This window comes from Drosophila montana, unplaced genomic scaffold (assembly GCF_035044405.1).
Source record: "Drosophila montana isolate Dmon_TW-CO22-7 unplaced genomic scaffold, ASM3504440v1 contig_2956_1, whole genome shotgun sequence".
Classification (NCBI taxonomy): domain Eukaryota; kingdom Metazoa; phylum Arthropoda; class Insecta; order Diptera; family Drosophilidae; genus Drosophila; species Drosophila montana.
In genome coordinates this window covers 19,158-33,577 of record NW_026997831.1, presented here as the reverse complement: position 1 = coordinate 33,577, position 14,420 = coordinate 19,158, and the positions used below count along the sequence as shown (strand labels likewise).

The 14,420-nt window shown below is 46.0% G+C and overlaps 1 long non-coding RNA gene across 3 annotated transcripts in view; it reads left to right on the top strand.

The window, feature by feature from the left end:
* LOC135430158 (uncharacterized) overlaps positions 1–13,849 on the top strand; it is a 142,551-nt gene extending 128,702 nt beyond the window's left edge. For 2 of the 3 annotated variants that reach the window (XR_010436574.1, XR_010436576.1), the window contains one exon: positions 7,867–9,054. This is a non-coding gene — a long non-coding RNA (uncharacterized LOC135430158). Of the gene's footprint in view, positions 1–7,866; positions 9,055–13,548 lie in introns of those variants that run through there. The other variant, XR_010436575.1, reaches the window with a different exon arrangement.
* Positions 13,850–14,420: the final 571 nt, after the last annotated feature.

Genomic DNA, 14,420 nt, shown 5'->3' with positions numbered 1-14,420 from the left:
GAGAGCGACATCCGTCGCCTAATGCAATACCTGTACTAAATGTAGATTAGACTAACACTAGTAGCATAGTCAGAATAGGTTTTACGCAATGTGAGCCGCACTGTGAGGATAGGACATTAACAAATAAGTAAGGAATAAGTTAACAAATAAGTCGAATTTGCAGATGGAACCTGAAATTATTGCAATCTCGTCGGACGAGGACGTCTGCAGCGCAGACACCTTTCCCCGAGCCGGGTAACGGAGGCCGCCAACGTGACCCCCGTCAGGGGCGGGACTACTATGGAAGAGGGCGGCAGGAGGAGACTCCTCTCCAGTTCCGCCACACCTTATATTCCCGGCGGACCAACTTAATGGAAAGGTTAGACGGGTGGTCATGTTGATGGCCGTCGACGTGACGACCATATTCGTGGAAGTGCCGTTCGCGCGAAATTCGCCACCCTATGCAGAAGAGCCCCCGTCTCCTCCGCTTGCATCCCACTCGCCAAGGTCGTATGGAACGACAACGCCGACAGCAAACGGCGAAGTGGACGATCCCGCAGACGAGGAGGAGCTCCCATCGCTCGAGACGAACAGGCGCGGGCCGTCAACGCAGGAATCCGGAGCGGTAGATGCCGAGGAAGAGGGAGTTTCGCGGTCGACCCCAGAAATGGGATCGTCCCCGGCGGAAGCAGCGACTGACGTCCCAATGGCCACGGAAGCAGACCAGTCCGGTCGCAGCCCGGATCCCAAACTGGAAAAGGACCTGGCGGCACCGAAACCCACGGCGGCTTATGAGCCATTGACAGAGGGTGAGGAGCACGAACCGGTATTCCGCCGCCGATTCGCCACCCATCGCCTGGAGGTAGATCAAGCGAGCGAATTTCCCCAGATAACGTTGCGCTTTTTAACGAAATTTCCGGAGAAGGGTAGCGGACCCCCTTCTAATCGCTCGAAGCATGGAAGGGTGAGCTCAAGGGAAGGCCTGGGCGAAAAACGTCGACGCAACCGTCACCACCGACAGACGGCCACCCAGAGCAAACGTCGTCGAAGCAGGGGCCAACGTCAACCCAGTCCCCAGTCTCGTGCCCACGACCCACTCGGAGACGTCCGGCACCACCTCTCGAAAAGAACTGAAGGATGCCTGGTTCGGCACGAGACAACGATGCCCCCACTGGTACCCACAACACGCGCCGAGACGCCCGGCACTACCTCTCGAAGAGAGCTAAAGGAAGCGTGGTTCGGGCACGGTAACGAGACGCCGCCACTAGGGCCCTCTACACACGCGGAAACACCATTCGTCAACCGCCAGGGGAGTGTAGGTGAAGTGTGTTTCGAGGACGAGGATGCGATGGCAACGCCGCAGTCACCGGAGCGATCACTGGTGCGATCGAGGTCCCTTCCCCAGGTGCTACCAAGCCCCCACCGAGAGCGAGTTGTGGGAGGACTTTTTCGACCTCTTCGACGGTATCGACGGATGGGATACGATGACGGCCCTGAAATTGCACCGGGGACTTCCACGCCTACGGTGGCAGTCGCCCGCGAGGCCGGCCCAGAAGCCGCACCGAGGACTCCAACGCCTACGGCGGCAGTCGGCCGCGAGGTCGGCCCAGAAGCCGCATCGAGCAGCTCCACGCCAACAGAGATCGTCGGAAGTCCCGCCAGGAGCGACGTGTCCGATTCAACACCCTGGGGTTGGAAAGTATTCCCCCATGGAACGCCTCAGGCATCGGGCGTGGTAGAGCTCATCGCGAGAGAGGCGCGGATCCGTCGATTCCGATGCCGACGTACTCGTTTCCACGTAACAGATGGGAAACGAGAGTACAGCGTTACTTTGAACGCAAAAGGTGTCGTCACGGTCACCATCCCGAAGTAAGGGGAGGGTGTGAGGTGGCTACTAAGTGCAGCCCCCACAGTTTTGGATCCACGGTAAGGAGCCGTTGACGGGGCGACTAATCATTTTTCTTAGTTTATAAGTATCAATTGTATTAGGTTAAGATCGTTGTTAAGAAAGAGGCAAGGCGCCATAAGTTGACATTATTAAGTTAAGAGGCAAGGAGCCGCCAATATTATAATTAATTAATGATATTATTAAATTAAGAGGCACGGAGCCGCCAATATTATAATTTATTAAAGAGGCAAGGAGTCGTTAAGTTTATATCGTGGGTATTATTAGAATAGGTAAATTAAGGGCAAGAAGCCCCTTAGCCAGCAAGGGTCTAGCTTAAGTTTGAATTTAACCGCCGGCCGCCGCAGCAACCATGCGTTGTCGATCGGTTGCTCACCACCGTCTTCGGGAGCGCAACTTCAATTCGGCGGCGAAGAGCGAAAGCTCCGAGGCGAAGATGCGAAAGCTCGCGGCGAAGTTGAGCGACCGAGGCAAGCGCATGGCTTGCTGGCGACCGTGCCGGCACTTTGGAAGCGAAATTAAGGGTGAGTAGACGTGCGTCGCGAGAAGAAAATCACAGAGTGAATAGCGGAGCGCTAGGGCTCCAAAACAGTGCGGCAGGGCCATAGTTTATGAAGTACAGTAGGGCAGTGTTAAACAATAAGTGAATAAAAGTGCATATGCCGTGATTAACGAAGGAAACTTGCTAGTTCTTTATTCTCCGGTAACCCGGTTTGTTCTAACATCGGAATTAGCCGATGTTCACCCTAACCTAGAGTGGGAGCATGTGGTACGGGACTGTAGCCCAGGAGTGGGTATTACTAGTTAGATGTTAGGGAGTGTAGTTGGTACGAGGCCACGGCCCGATAGTGCAGTTGTTGCGAGGCCACGGCCCGATAGAGTAGTTGGTGCGAGGCCACGGCCCGAAGTAGAGCGTAGAGCGTACACGGCGTGTAGAAGTAGAGCTAGGCATGGTTTGGTCAGGATACCCACTTCCCCTCCCCCTTAAACCATCTTTCCCAGCGAATTTATAAATGTCTTGTAACTCGCTGGACCTTAAAAATCTAAGCAAAAAAGTGTCAAAAATACAAATATTACTGGCCGAAAGTAGACTACCGATGTTAGGGTATCGGTTACATTCTGAATTAGTGTTAAGTCAGACAGTTCTAAAGGCCACAGAGAGTACGACGGCGATGATTGTGTCCTTCAATCCCTAATTACTAGCGGCAACAAATTACATATCTGTACTGAAAAGACGTTCTCAGAGCAATAACGTGAGAGGCTGCAGTGACGAGTGCACTAGCGCAACAAGTGCCGCGAAATGAACAGAGAGATAGAAGAATTCGGGGAGAATTTAGCCGTGAAATAAATGATTTGAGAGGAAAGCTCAAAAGCACGCACAACGCATTGCCTGAAATTCAAGTCTATCAAAATGCTCAAATAATAGAGGGTAGCACATCTGATACCAGACGAACCCGTAAATGCTGTGAAGTGCTTAACAGAATTCGAGGGCAAGTAGGAGACACACGCGTAGTAGCCTCGTACGATATTTTCAATCCGTACGACGGTAGCTCTCGCCACTATCAGGCGATTATCATACTCAGAAGTAAAATCATGGGCGCACTTACCTCATTTTACACTCCCATTTGCTTCGATGCTATTATTAGTAGGCCCGATTTCGTATATAGTGATAAGCAAAGAACAATAGCTTGGTACGCTCCGACTTGGCAGCCTTCCTCTTTTATCGAAGCAAAACATGACAGAAACGCCTTTGCAGTGAATTATGCCAGAAGCCCACAGTAGAAGGGTTATAAATCTGCGCAGCGTTCTAGGAACCAACAGCAGTCTAAAGAACAGGGTCCTCTACGGACAGGGTAAGAGGCCTTCCTTCAATATGCATGGCGAGTAGCGCCAAGCCGAGCAATCCCAAAAAAATACACGTGATTCAAAATCCGCAGAGCGAATGAATGTAGACGTTTCCATTTCAGGGTTCAGGCAGCCCACTCCCCATCCGAGGGCAGGAAAAAGATCAAGTACTTCTGAGCGGGTCTCCGGGCTAAGAAGGCAAAGGGTAAAACATGTTGCTCAAGAAGAAGCTCAAGAGTCGGATGCTTACAATACAAGATGAGTCTGAGTACGATGGTGATGATATACATTTTTTAGTGGAAGGTCCCTTCTGCCATCCGTACAGACGTCGTACAGCGAAATGTAGCGGGGGTAACGATGAAGTTCTTAATCGACAAAATGATCCAAAAAATACATCAAGCCCATCCCAGGCTGAGAAAACGTAGTCCCTGTAGATTCCACCTTCACGATCCATTCCATTCCCAGATCAAAAAATATCTCAAAAACCTTCGACGGTATCAGCGGTCTAGATCTGTTAATACACATAGACGCTGTCATTAGCTTAAGGATCAAAGAAATAAATGCAGAAATGGTAATTTAACCAAAATTGATAATGTTGACTCACAACAGGAGGCAAAGGTCAAATTTGTTAAAATGCTCGAAAACAGAGGTAAAGTTTTTGCAGACTGTAACGAGACACTGCTAGCGGATGGTTATAGACTTTCATAAACTAAACGAAAAGACTATTCCAGACAAGTACCCGATGCCAGATATATCAATTATTTTAGCAAATCTTGTCTAATCAAAGTCCGGCTATCATCAAATTTTACTTGAAAATGCGCTCGAGAAAAGGCTTCATTCTCTGTTAACGGAGGGAAGTATGAGTTCTGGCATCTTCCATTTGGACTCAAACACGCAGGAGGCATATTTCAGAGGGCTATTGATGACGTTCTGCGCGAACTAATCGGCAAGACATGCTATGTTGAATAGGTCTAAAAAAGCCTGACCAGTGCAAACATGAAAGTGGCTCAAGAAAAGTCGAAGTTTGTTAAGACTAGCGTTAAATTCCTAGGTTTTGTTGTATTTGACGAAGGCACAAGAGCGGAGCCAGAAAAGGTCAAGCCATAAGGCGTATTGGCCTCTGAAAACGACTAGCTCTCGTACCCAGACTATAAGCAAAGACAATATAAACAATAAGATGAGTAACGTCCATACATTTGAATGCGAAGCAAAATTTCTAGCATGGCCTTTCATCTGGCCTTTCCCCCATGCCTGCCGACGGCTGTTCGTTCAGACGAACGAATTCCGAAGTCGCGGCTTTCTTATGCTGACATGAACATGAGTTAGTGAACATGAAGTTAGTCGCCTGCCTGCCTTCAGCACAGCTGGTCGTTTGTACTTTGCGTCGCTTTGTTTTCAAAGTACGTTGAGCGAAAAAGTTGTAAACGTACTTTTGCTTTATCCATGAAATGCATGCTTTCTTTAAATGATCTATAACCTATAACCCTATTTACTATAGCTATAACCCTAGGTACTAACGATAAAATGTACAGGAAAATTTAACTATGTTAGGAAAATAGCACACATAGATTGATTTTACTTTTGTTTTTTGACAGTGTATGCTCGAGAGAAGCGTAAACAAGCTCAGCCAATGGCGTGCAAGCACCTATATTTGTATGTGTGAATTATGCATGCATAACTACATCAAAATATGTATATATGTGTTGTTATTCACTGCTCTGGCTTTGGCTGGTAAAGAAATAAATTTTCATAACTTTCTAGCGCTGATCATGACCTATCCTAAATTTGTATTGTTGTGTACAATATGCATGTTGTGTACTGAGGTGGGCTCCGCAGAAAATCTGTATTTTAAAGTCGATAAAAATATTTAAATAATTTCTTTCGCTCGGCTGTGAGAGCGCAACGATTTCTTAGTGCTTATATTGTCTTTGCTTTAAAAAACCGTGGTACTTCGGTTCCTCACAGTGACTAATGCTCGGATTACCGACTATTCACACTCCGATTACATTCCAATAGTACATGGCGACGTATAAGTTTGGAGCCAACATGGTTTCGTAAGGCACTTAGGAAATATTTCAGATTTCAGCGTATAGTGAATGTGACAATGAGAATGTCGTAATTGTTTCCACAGTCTCACAAGCGTAAGCCCGTAGACATATACATATATCAAACACATAAAAAAATTGTTGTCACCATTTAAAAAATTTTTTTTTAATATTTTTAAAGTTAAATTTTTGGCGGCCGGCTTGCACTGGCTATTTTTTTCTTTTTCTGAACCTTTTCCCAACAACGAAAACCGGTCTCCCTTTCAAAAGTGCTCAGAGTCACGCCTAGGATGCTTGCCTTTTAAACCGGATTGAAAATCGGGCTTTATCGCTGCGGCTGTTGTCGTTGTTTCGCCGGCGCCAACGTAGGCCGTCGCCCACACATTGAGATTCCCTACGACGCAGCTTCTGAGGTTTGTATAGATGCAATTCGTGAACGTTAGCCGGGTACAAATTTACGCCTACTGCTTCGGGTCCTTGGTGTGAAATATTCCTAGGGCACCCCTTGCAGCGTGTCGAGTTTGTACAGACTGGAACCGACCTAGCATCGCCTGGATATATTCGTCGATCGTCTCGCCTATACTTCTCACGCAATTCGTGTTCCAGATCAAAAATTCAAGGCCTGGTCGGGAAGTGTTGCTGGAGTGAATATCTCAGATTTGGCCAATCTGGAATCCCGGATGTGCGTAAGTGCACCCAAAAGGACTCCTTCGCCCGACCCTCAACCAAGAAAGGGAAATCGTGCAAGTCTTTTGTCTACGGAAAGTGGTAAGTCTGCTCATTTGCGACTGCAATAATGTGAACTCTGAGCCAATGATCTTGCGATAGATCTCTACGGCCTATTGTATTGTCACCTTTTGCACATAGAGAAAACCATCTTTAATAAAATTAATGCTCTAATTGTTGTCAAATCAGAAAATGTCTTTTAATTAAGGGAATATTTGTTACGCAACTGCTTGTTACTCAGAGGTCCGCGCCGGCTGGTTCATCGGTTTCTCTAGATGTGGTCCCATCCCTGGCCCGCAGTCCGTACAATCGATAACAACAAAGCTACAACGTCTGTAGCAAAACATACCTATACAACACTATTCAAAATGAACCACATAATCGATAACAACAAACAATCGGAACTTCTAACAAATGAACAACATAAACAGCTGCGACAAATAAATGTAAACAAGCAAAGGTGAGACTCTAATATAAATTAACAAAGAAACACTATTTATCCACTTTACTTTTCCAGATCGGGTCCCGGCTCCGGACCCAGCCTACCCACCCTACCATGAGACGATCACCTTTACTTGTCTCCCTCGTTTTGGCCTCTTGTCGGCCTATGTCAGCACGTGTCGGCTGTTATGCCCCCTCCCCCTATCTAGTGAGACTTAGACGGACATTTCTCTCTTCAATATGTGCGTATAATTGGTTGCATTCCTTATGATTATTAGCAATTAATGTGTCTTATCTCTTTCTAATTTATAAGGTGTCTCCATTCAGATAATTCAGTTTTCATGCACGTGAAATTCCTTCTCCAAGTGCGTATTAATGTTGCATATACTTATGATTATGGACAATGTGTATTAATTTCTAAATTGTTTACTTAAATTATAGAATTTATTTTTTTATTTTAACAGCACTACATGGAACAGGCGACGAAACACTGCAAAGTTATTGCTAGTCGCCGCAGAAAGAGACAAACAAGGAAGCAATTATGAGGCAATCGTTGCGCCGATTTAGGAACAATGTGCCCACACAAATTCTTAGAACTGGGTATGTCACGATAATCAGTCGTGCAACAGGTAGGTGATATATATATGTATTAAATCGCTTAATTCTACCTTACCCTACCTAAAGAGCTCTCTGGGGGGTGGTAAGGAGCGATATAAATGGGTAATTCAAGTATAGTTCGCGCAAGTGTTAAATTTTAAGCTTTTATATTTTACAGGCGCATACGCATCACCTTTGGAGTTTTCCCTCACTGTTCGCACTCTAAAATGAAGCTTGGCGTAAGTGCCTATGTATATATACATATATATAATTTATAAAAAAAAAAAAAAAAATTTAACAACGACAAACAAATTTGCTCTTTTTCAGGGAGTACAATCAGGAGTCTTCGTCTGACTCTGCCAAGGAGTCGAACGAAGAGGGGCAAAATGGAACAGACTCACTCGGAGGATGTGGACGTGGTCTCGCCTGTGGCCGCTTGTTTTGTTTGTTAAGTTTTTTTGTTACTACGCGCCGGCTGAACTTACCGGATGGAAAAATTCTAATCTTTTTGAGCCGACGGCAAAACTAGAATTTTATGCTCACTTCGAACTGGCACGCCCGCCGTTGACCGCTGATCAAATCGAACTCCCGGCTGTACATTTGGGCAGCAACATCGGGGCCGAATTTCGGCACACGCATACATTTGCGAGGCGGGCACCGTTGCTGCCCATCTGCACAGCTGCATTTTTTGGGTCAACGGCCCAAATGAAGGCCAAGGGCATATCCAAGGGCATGCGATCCACTCTCCTTATAGTCTGTTTAAGAGCGAATCGGGCGGCCAATAGCAATCGTCGCTTTTGGCGCCGTGGATCGCAAGCCTGGCGTTGCCACCCTTCAATAAATTGGGCTCCACTGTGGGCCCAGCTTCACCCCCCATACACTGACCATATGACAAAAAGATATCGGCGTGGCCGATAATATCGCACGCAACCAACACAGCAAACCCTCGATGCTGGCGATAACGTCAAATGCAACATCACCACGCAGATTATTGCATCGACATGAACGACCGTTACAAGAAATCTGCGTGCGCATTTCCTAGATTGACCCAGCCGGCTAATAAGGATGCCGTAGGCCACACCCACGACAAGTAATCTATACTTTCGGCGCTGACCCAAAAAAAAAGGGAACGACGGGCGCTGCCGCGCCAATGCCTGGCAAGGAGGTGAGCAAGTTACGATTATGTTCGTATATCTTTAGCATGGAAAACGCCTAGCACGCGTCCCTGGAGATCTTCTAACTCGTAGGCGTTGGTACCCACGGCTCGGACGAAGCGGTTCTTCAAGGATTGAAGGCTTTGCCAAAACTGCTCAGTGCGAAGTTGCGCCTCCACACTTCCTGTCCCGGTTCCAGGTGGAGTTGGCGCGCGCGGTGGTCGTATCGTTGGCGACTTCGCTCGTACGCGGTATGCAGGTGTTCCTTGACTTGGCTTCGGATTACAGCCAGTCTGTCCTTCGCGTCAAGGTCAGAAATACTGTGATCGGCCAATGATCTCAGCTTCCTGGCCAGTTTATAACTGGAACCATTCAGGTACATCTGCATCGCATCGAACGACTTTGACACGAATTGTCGTTCATTATCCGAATGGATCACTTCCGGCACGCCAAATTTGAAGAACACCTCATGCACTAGGAAGTTCACGACTTCCGCCGCGGTGGCTTCCCTCATGGCCTTCAGGAAGGTGAATTTTGAGAAGTGGTCTACGACGACGAATATCCACGCATGCCCTCGTTTTGACCGTGGACACTTCCCTAAGAAGTCGATGTATATCTTCTGGAAGTGGAGGTCGGTGCGCACTTCTTCCCCAATTCCGACCTGCTTCCGGTAATTTTGTGCCTTGGTCTCCCTACACGTGTCGCATTTCCGCACATAGTCCCTGTCTTGTATGGCCATGTTGGGCAAAAATATCGCCTGCGCAGCGCGTGCAGCGTTTTCCTCATGCCTTCATGAGCTGACGTCTCGTCCGCGTGTGTTTGTTGAATGAGACCTGCAGTCAGCGACTCCGGCACCCAGAGATTCCAACATGTGCCTTTGACCTCATCCGCCAATCTTTCGTGCACTGTCCTCTTGAATAGTTCTAGGGACTACCTGGCTAATCTCCCGCTCAGGTCTTTGAGACTCATAAGCCACTGCAGGCTCACATGATCGGTGATTACTGTGAACGGCATCATCTCCACGTACGGCCGGAATCGATGTATGGCCAGTTTGGCGGCTAGGCATTCCTTCCGAATAGTTAATCTTAATTCCGAAAAGTTAATCTGGTAATTGCTGAGTTTGGCCGAGAAGAATGCGATCGGCCTTTCCTGTTGCTCGTCGTCTAGTTGGAACAACACGGCTCCTACTCCGCGTGAACTAACACCGGGGCAGTGGTGAGGGCTAACTTCAAGCTTTCTATGGCATATATGGCCTCGTTGCTCAACACAAATCTACCCGTTCTCTTCTTAAGGGCATAAGTCTACCTAGTGTAAAAAGAACACTCTTTAAATGAAAAAGCCAGCACGTCAGTGCTGTTTAGTATATTGGTTCAGAATAAATTTATTCAGTTTTTATAATGTTCGCTTAGCCTATGGATATACATATATACTTATGCTGTTATTCGTTAACAGCTACAAAGAGAGGGAGAGTGAGTAGCTCGCATATGCCTGTATTAGTGAGCATATATATTGCTCACGGAATGCGCTCAGACGGAGCGTGGGATATGCAGCATAAACACAAACGATCAGCTAGTGACGCTAGTGAACCGCGCTGCGTAATATGAGACCGAGCCAATACATAATGTGGCTCTGGGCTTGTTTACTATATTATTGTTATTGTATGCAACAAAGTGCTGCATACTTTATATTTAAGTACAGGGTATTCTGTAAGCGCATATACGCACTACACCTCCCCTTTTAGAGAAATAACGTAACATTATGAATGTGTTGTTATTAAATGAACTTAATTATTGAGGTTTTCTTTTTTTTTTTTTTTGTTTTTAATAAAAATTGAAATTTTTTTTGTGTATATAACAAGAAATTTAAAAATGTTAGGATATAAAAATACAAAGTATTAAAGGTATAAAAATTTATAATTCGTTTATTTGTAAAAATTTTTTTTTTTCATTCGGTTGATCAGGCCGTCATATATTTTTATTTTATTATTTTTTTCTGGTATTTTTTGGAGTTTGAATTCCTAAAGAGAATTTTGGATTATTAAGAATTAAAAATTTTTAATCTATTCTTATGAACTTTTTGTTTTTAATCTTTACTATCTTTAATAAAAATGTTGTCATTATCTTCTATTTTCTCTACTATATATGGTCCTAAATATACTGGGTCTAATTTGTGCCCTGTTTCGTTTCTTATAAGTACTTTATCTCCTACTTTTAATTCAAAGTTTTTTGTTTTTTCGTCATATGCTAATTTCCTATAAGCCTTGGCTTTTTCTAACATAATTCTAGCTCTTTTGTATGCTATTTCTAATCTAAACTTTATTTCCTTAGAATAGTCATCTAAATTATAAATAGGATCTATGTAATTAGTTTTGTTTAAATCTATGAACTGTTTCGGTAGTCTGCCAAATACTAGTTCGTATGGACAATACTCATGCGTTGCTGATGGTGTCGTGTTGAAGCAATAAGTGAAATATTGAATCCAGACATCCCAATCAGATTTGTCTGCAGAGATGTATGAACGAATGTATTCATTAAAAGTTCGATGACTTCGTTCTATTGTCCCTAATGTTTGATGATGATATGCAGTAGAGGTGAGATTCTTGATCTTCAAATACTTGCATAAATCAGTTAAAATCTGGTTTTTATACTCTGTTCCCATGTCCGAGATGAACGTCTTCATTATACCAAACTTGAGTATGAAATTTTCGAATATAGCTTTTGCGACAAATTTTGCGCTTTTGCTTTTTATTGGAATGGCTACTAAATATTTTGTAAGGTCACATATTAATGTGACTATGTATTCATTATTATTTTCCGATTTGGGTAGCGGACCAACTGTATCCACTATCCTAGTGCGATCACCACTCTTCGGGTGGCTAGTGTCTTCCCTTCCAGCTGTCGCTCACCAAAAATTCTATTTCGGGCCGACATGTATGCCCGAACACGTTCTTCGTATGGTAAGCCCCTAAGTGTTCCTCCTTTGCTTATATTATTATAAATAGCCTTATCCTGGTCCTTATCCCAAATCTCCGTCTCAATCCGGGATACAATCCGGGATGAGTTCCTGCCTCGCACGAATGCCTCCTCCAGTTCTCCAGGCGGCGTTTCTGTACGATGTGGTGGTACTTCAACCTCGTGAACTACGGGCCTCGTTTCTTGTGAACAACGCGACGGCTGCACGTACCCACTTGTATGCACTCTTGGCGCAGCTCATCCACGGTGAGTACATCCATGGCATAGATGTATTTCGCCAGACTTTCCTTCAAACCACGCTTTATGATCTTCACCAGCTCGCGGTCTCAGCGGCTTCTGGAATCGCGCGGCGAGTTGACGCATGTGTTGTTTATAATCATCCACCCCTTCGCTGGCCTGTTGCTCTCGTTGTAATAGCTCCTGCATCACATCATGTTCCGTCTGGTAGCCCCGGAACCTGTCCAAGAGGGCATGCCGCAGTTGCATCCAGCTGTCGACCCTACAATGCCGCACGTGCATTCAATACCACTCGCGGGCGCGGCCGGTCAGGAGCAGGTGGAAACCGCGCAGGACCTCCATCCATGGGCATTGATACTGCCTCTGCAGGAACTCCAGGCGGAACACGAAGTCCTCGACTGAATTCATCGCGTCCTCGCCGTCAAACTTGACGTTCCACCGCTCGAGCTTCAGGTACGCCGTCTCTCGTACGTTGGCATACGCTTCCTCCGGCTGAAAATCATCTGCTCTCCGGTCCTCTACTCGGAAATTGCGGTTATTCAGGTTACGCCAGTTCCTCGACTGAGCATCTGCAACGTATACTGGGCTACTGGATGAGTACTGCGCTCCTCGCGCGCCCTGTCTGTGTGGCTTCGGCGGCCCCGGTGGTGGAAATGCCTCGCGCTGTATCCCTTCTCGCTCTTTCGGGATGGCGCCCGCTTGGGCGCAATGGTAGTCTCTTCGGTGCGGCTCCCTGGTGGCCTAAGCACATCAATGATGCCCTTCATCATCTCCATGAAGCCTGTTCGCATCTCCTCGCGGATGGATTCGCTGATGCCAGATGGCAGATCATGCAGATACGTTTGGTGGGCCTGAGCTATCGCCGCGTTTGCTGCCGATGTGAGTACTGAGTCTTTCGGAAACTCCAGGTTCTGTGGAGGTTTATCTTGTTGCGCCAATTCTTTCTCTAAGTCTACCAGGTGACCCTCTTCCGGAAATTCATTGGCGTTCGCACCAGCCCTCCAGCTGGCGCGGCGGTGGCAGACGCCCCATCAGCGTCAGAAATCCAGTCAGACACCTGTTCCTCAGCCATACTGATCCCTTCAGAAAACCGTACCCTTCTCTACTATAAGTATTACTAACCCTAATACAAAAAAAAACGTCACCAATAATTCCTATTAAATAAATAAACGTCTACCCACAAATCTTATTAATAATTTGGCCACTTGTCGGCCTATGTCAGCACGTGTCGGCTTTTATGCCCCCTCTCCTTATCCAGTGAGACATAGCCGGACATTTCTCTCTTCAATATGTGCGTATAATTGGTTGCATTCCTTATGATTATTAACAATTAATGTTAATTGTGTCTCCATTCAGATAATTCAGTTTTCATGCACGTGAACATTCCTTCTCCAAGTGCGTATTAATGTTGCATATACTTATGATTATGGACAATGTGTATTAATTTCTAAATTGTTTACTTAAATTATAGAATTTATTTTTTTATTTTAACAGCACTACATGGAACAGGCGACGAAACACTGCAAAGTTATTGCTAGTCGCCGCAGAAAGAGACAAACAAGGAAGCAATTATGAGGCAATCGTTGCGCCGATTTAGGAACAATGTGCCCACAAAAACAACGACAAAAAAATCTGCACTTTTTCAGGGAGTACAATCAGGAGTCTTCGTCTGACTCTGCCAAGGACTCGAACGAAGAGGGGCAAAATGGAACAGACTCACTCGGAGGATGTGGATGTGGTCTCGCCTGTGGCCGCTTCTCGCTGTTGGAGCCCGGTCGTTGTTGGCTCGTCTCGTCGCCTTCAGGGTTGCGCCGACGCTTGGCTAGCGGCGTCGCGGATATGGCTGGTGTGTGCCGCTGAGCCGAATCCTGGCCTTTGGGATGTTTCGTGGGCTTTTCTGGTGCGAGAGCTGGTAACTACGTAGCCGGAGCCGTTTATTTTGCTAATAGTCTTTTTATTCTTACTGGTTCGTCTCTTGTCGCACTTACGTTTTAAGTCACTTTTATTTTATATATTTGGTGACTCGAGTGGTTTAATTTACGTATATTTATTAAATTGCAAGAAAAACAAAACCCAAGATTTGTTTTGTTTGTTAAGTTTTTTTGTTAATGCGCGCCGGCTGAACTTGCCGAATGGAAAAATTCTAATCTTTTTGAGCCGACGTGCAAAACTAAAATTTTATGCTGACTTCGAGCTGGCACGCCCGCCGTTGACCGCTGATCAAATCGAACTCCCGCTTCATATTCGGGCAGCAACTTGCTGCCCATCTGCACAGCTGCATTTTTTGGGTCAACGGCCCAAATGAAGGCCAAGGGCATATCCAAGGGCATGGGATTCACTCTCCTTATAATCTGTTTAAGAGCAAATCGGGCGGCCAATAGCAATCGTCGCTTTTGGCGCCGTGGATGGCAAGCCTGGCGTTGCCACCTTTCAATAAATTGGGCTCCACTGTGGGCCCAGCTTCACCCCCTATACACTGACCATATGACAAAAAGATATCGGCGTGGCCGATAATATC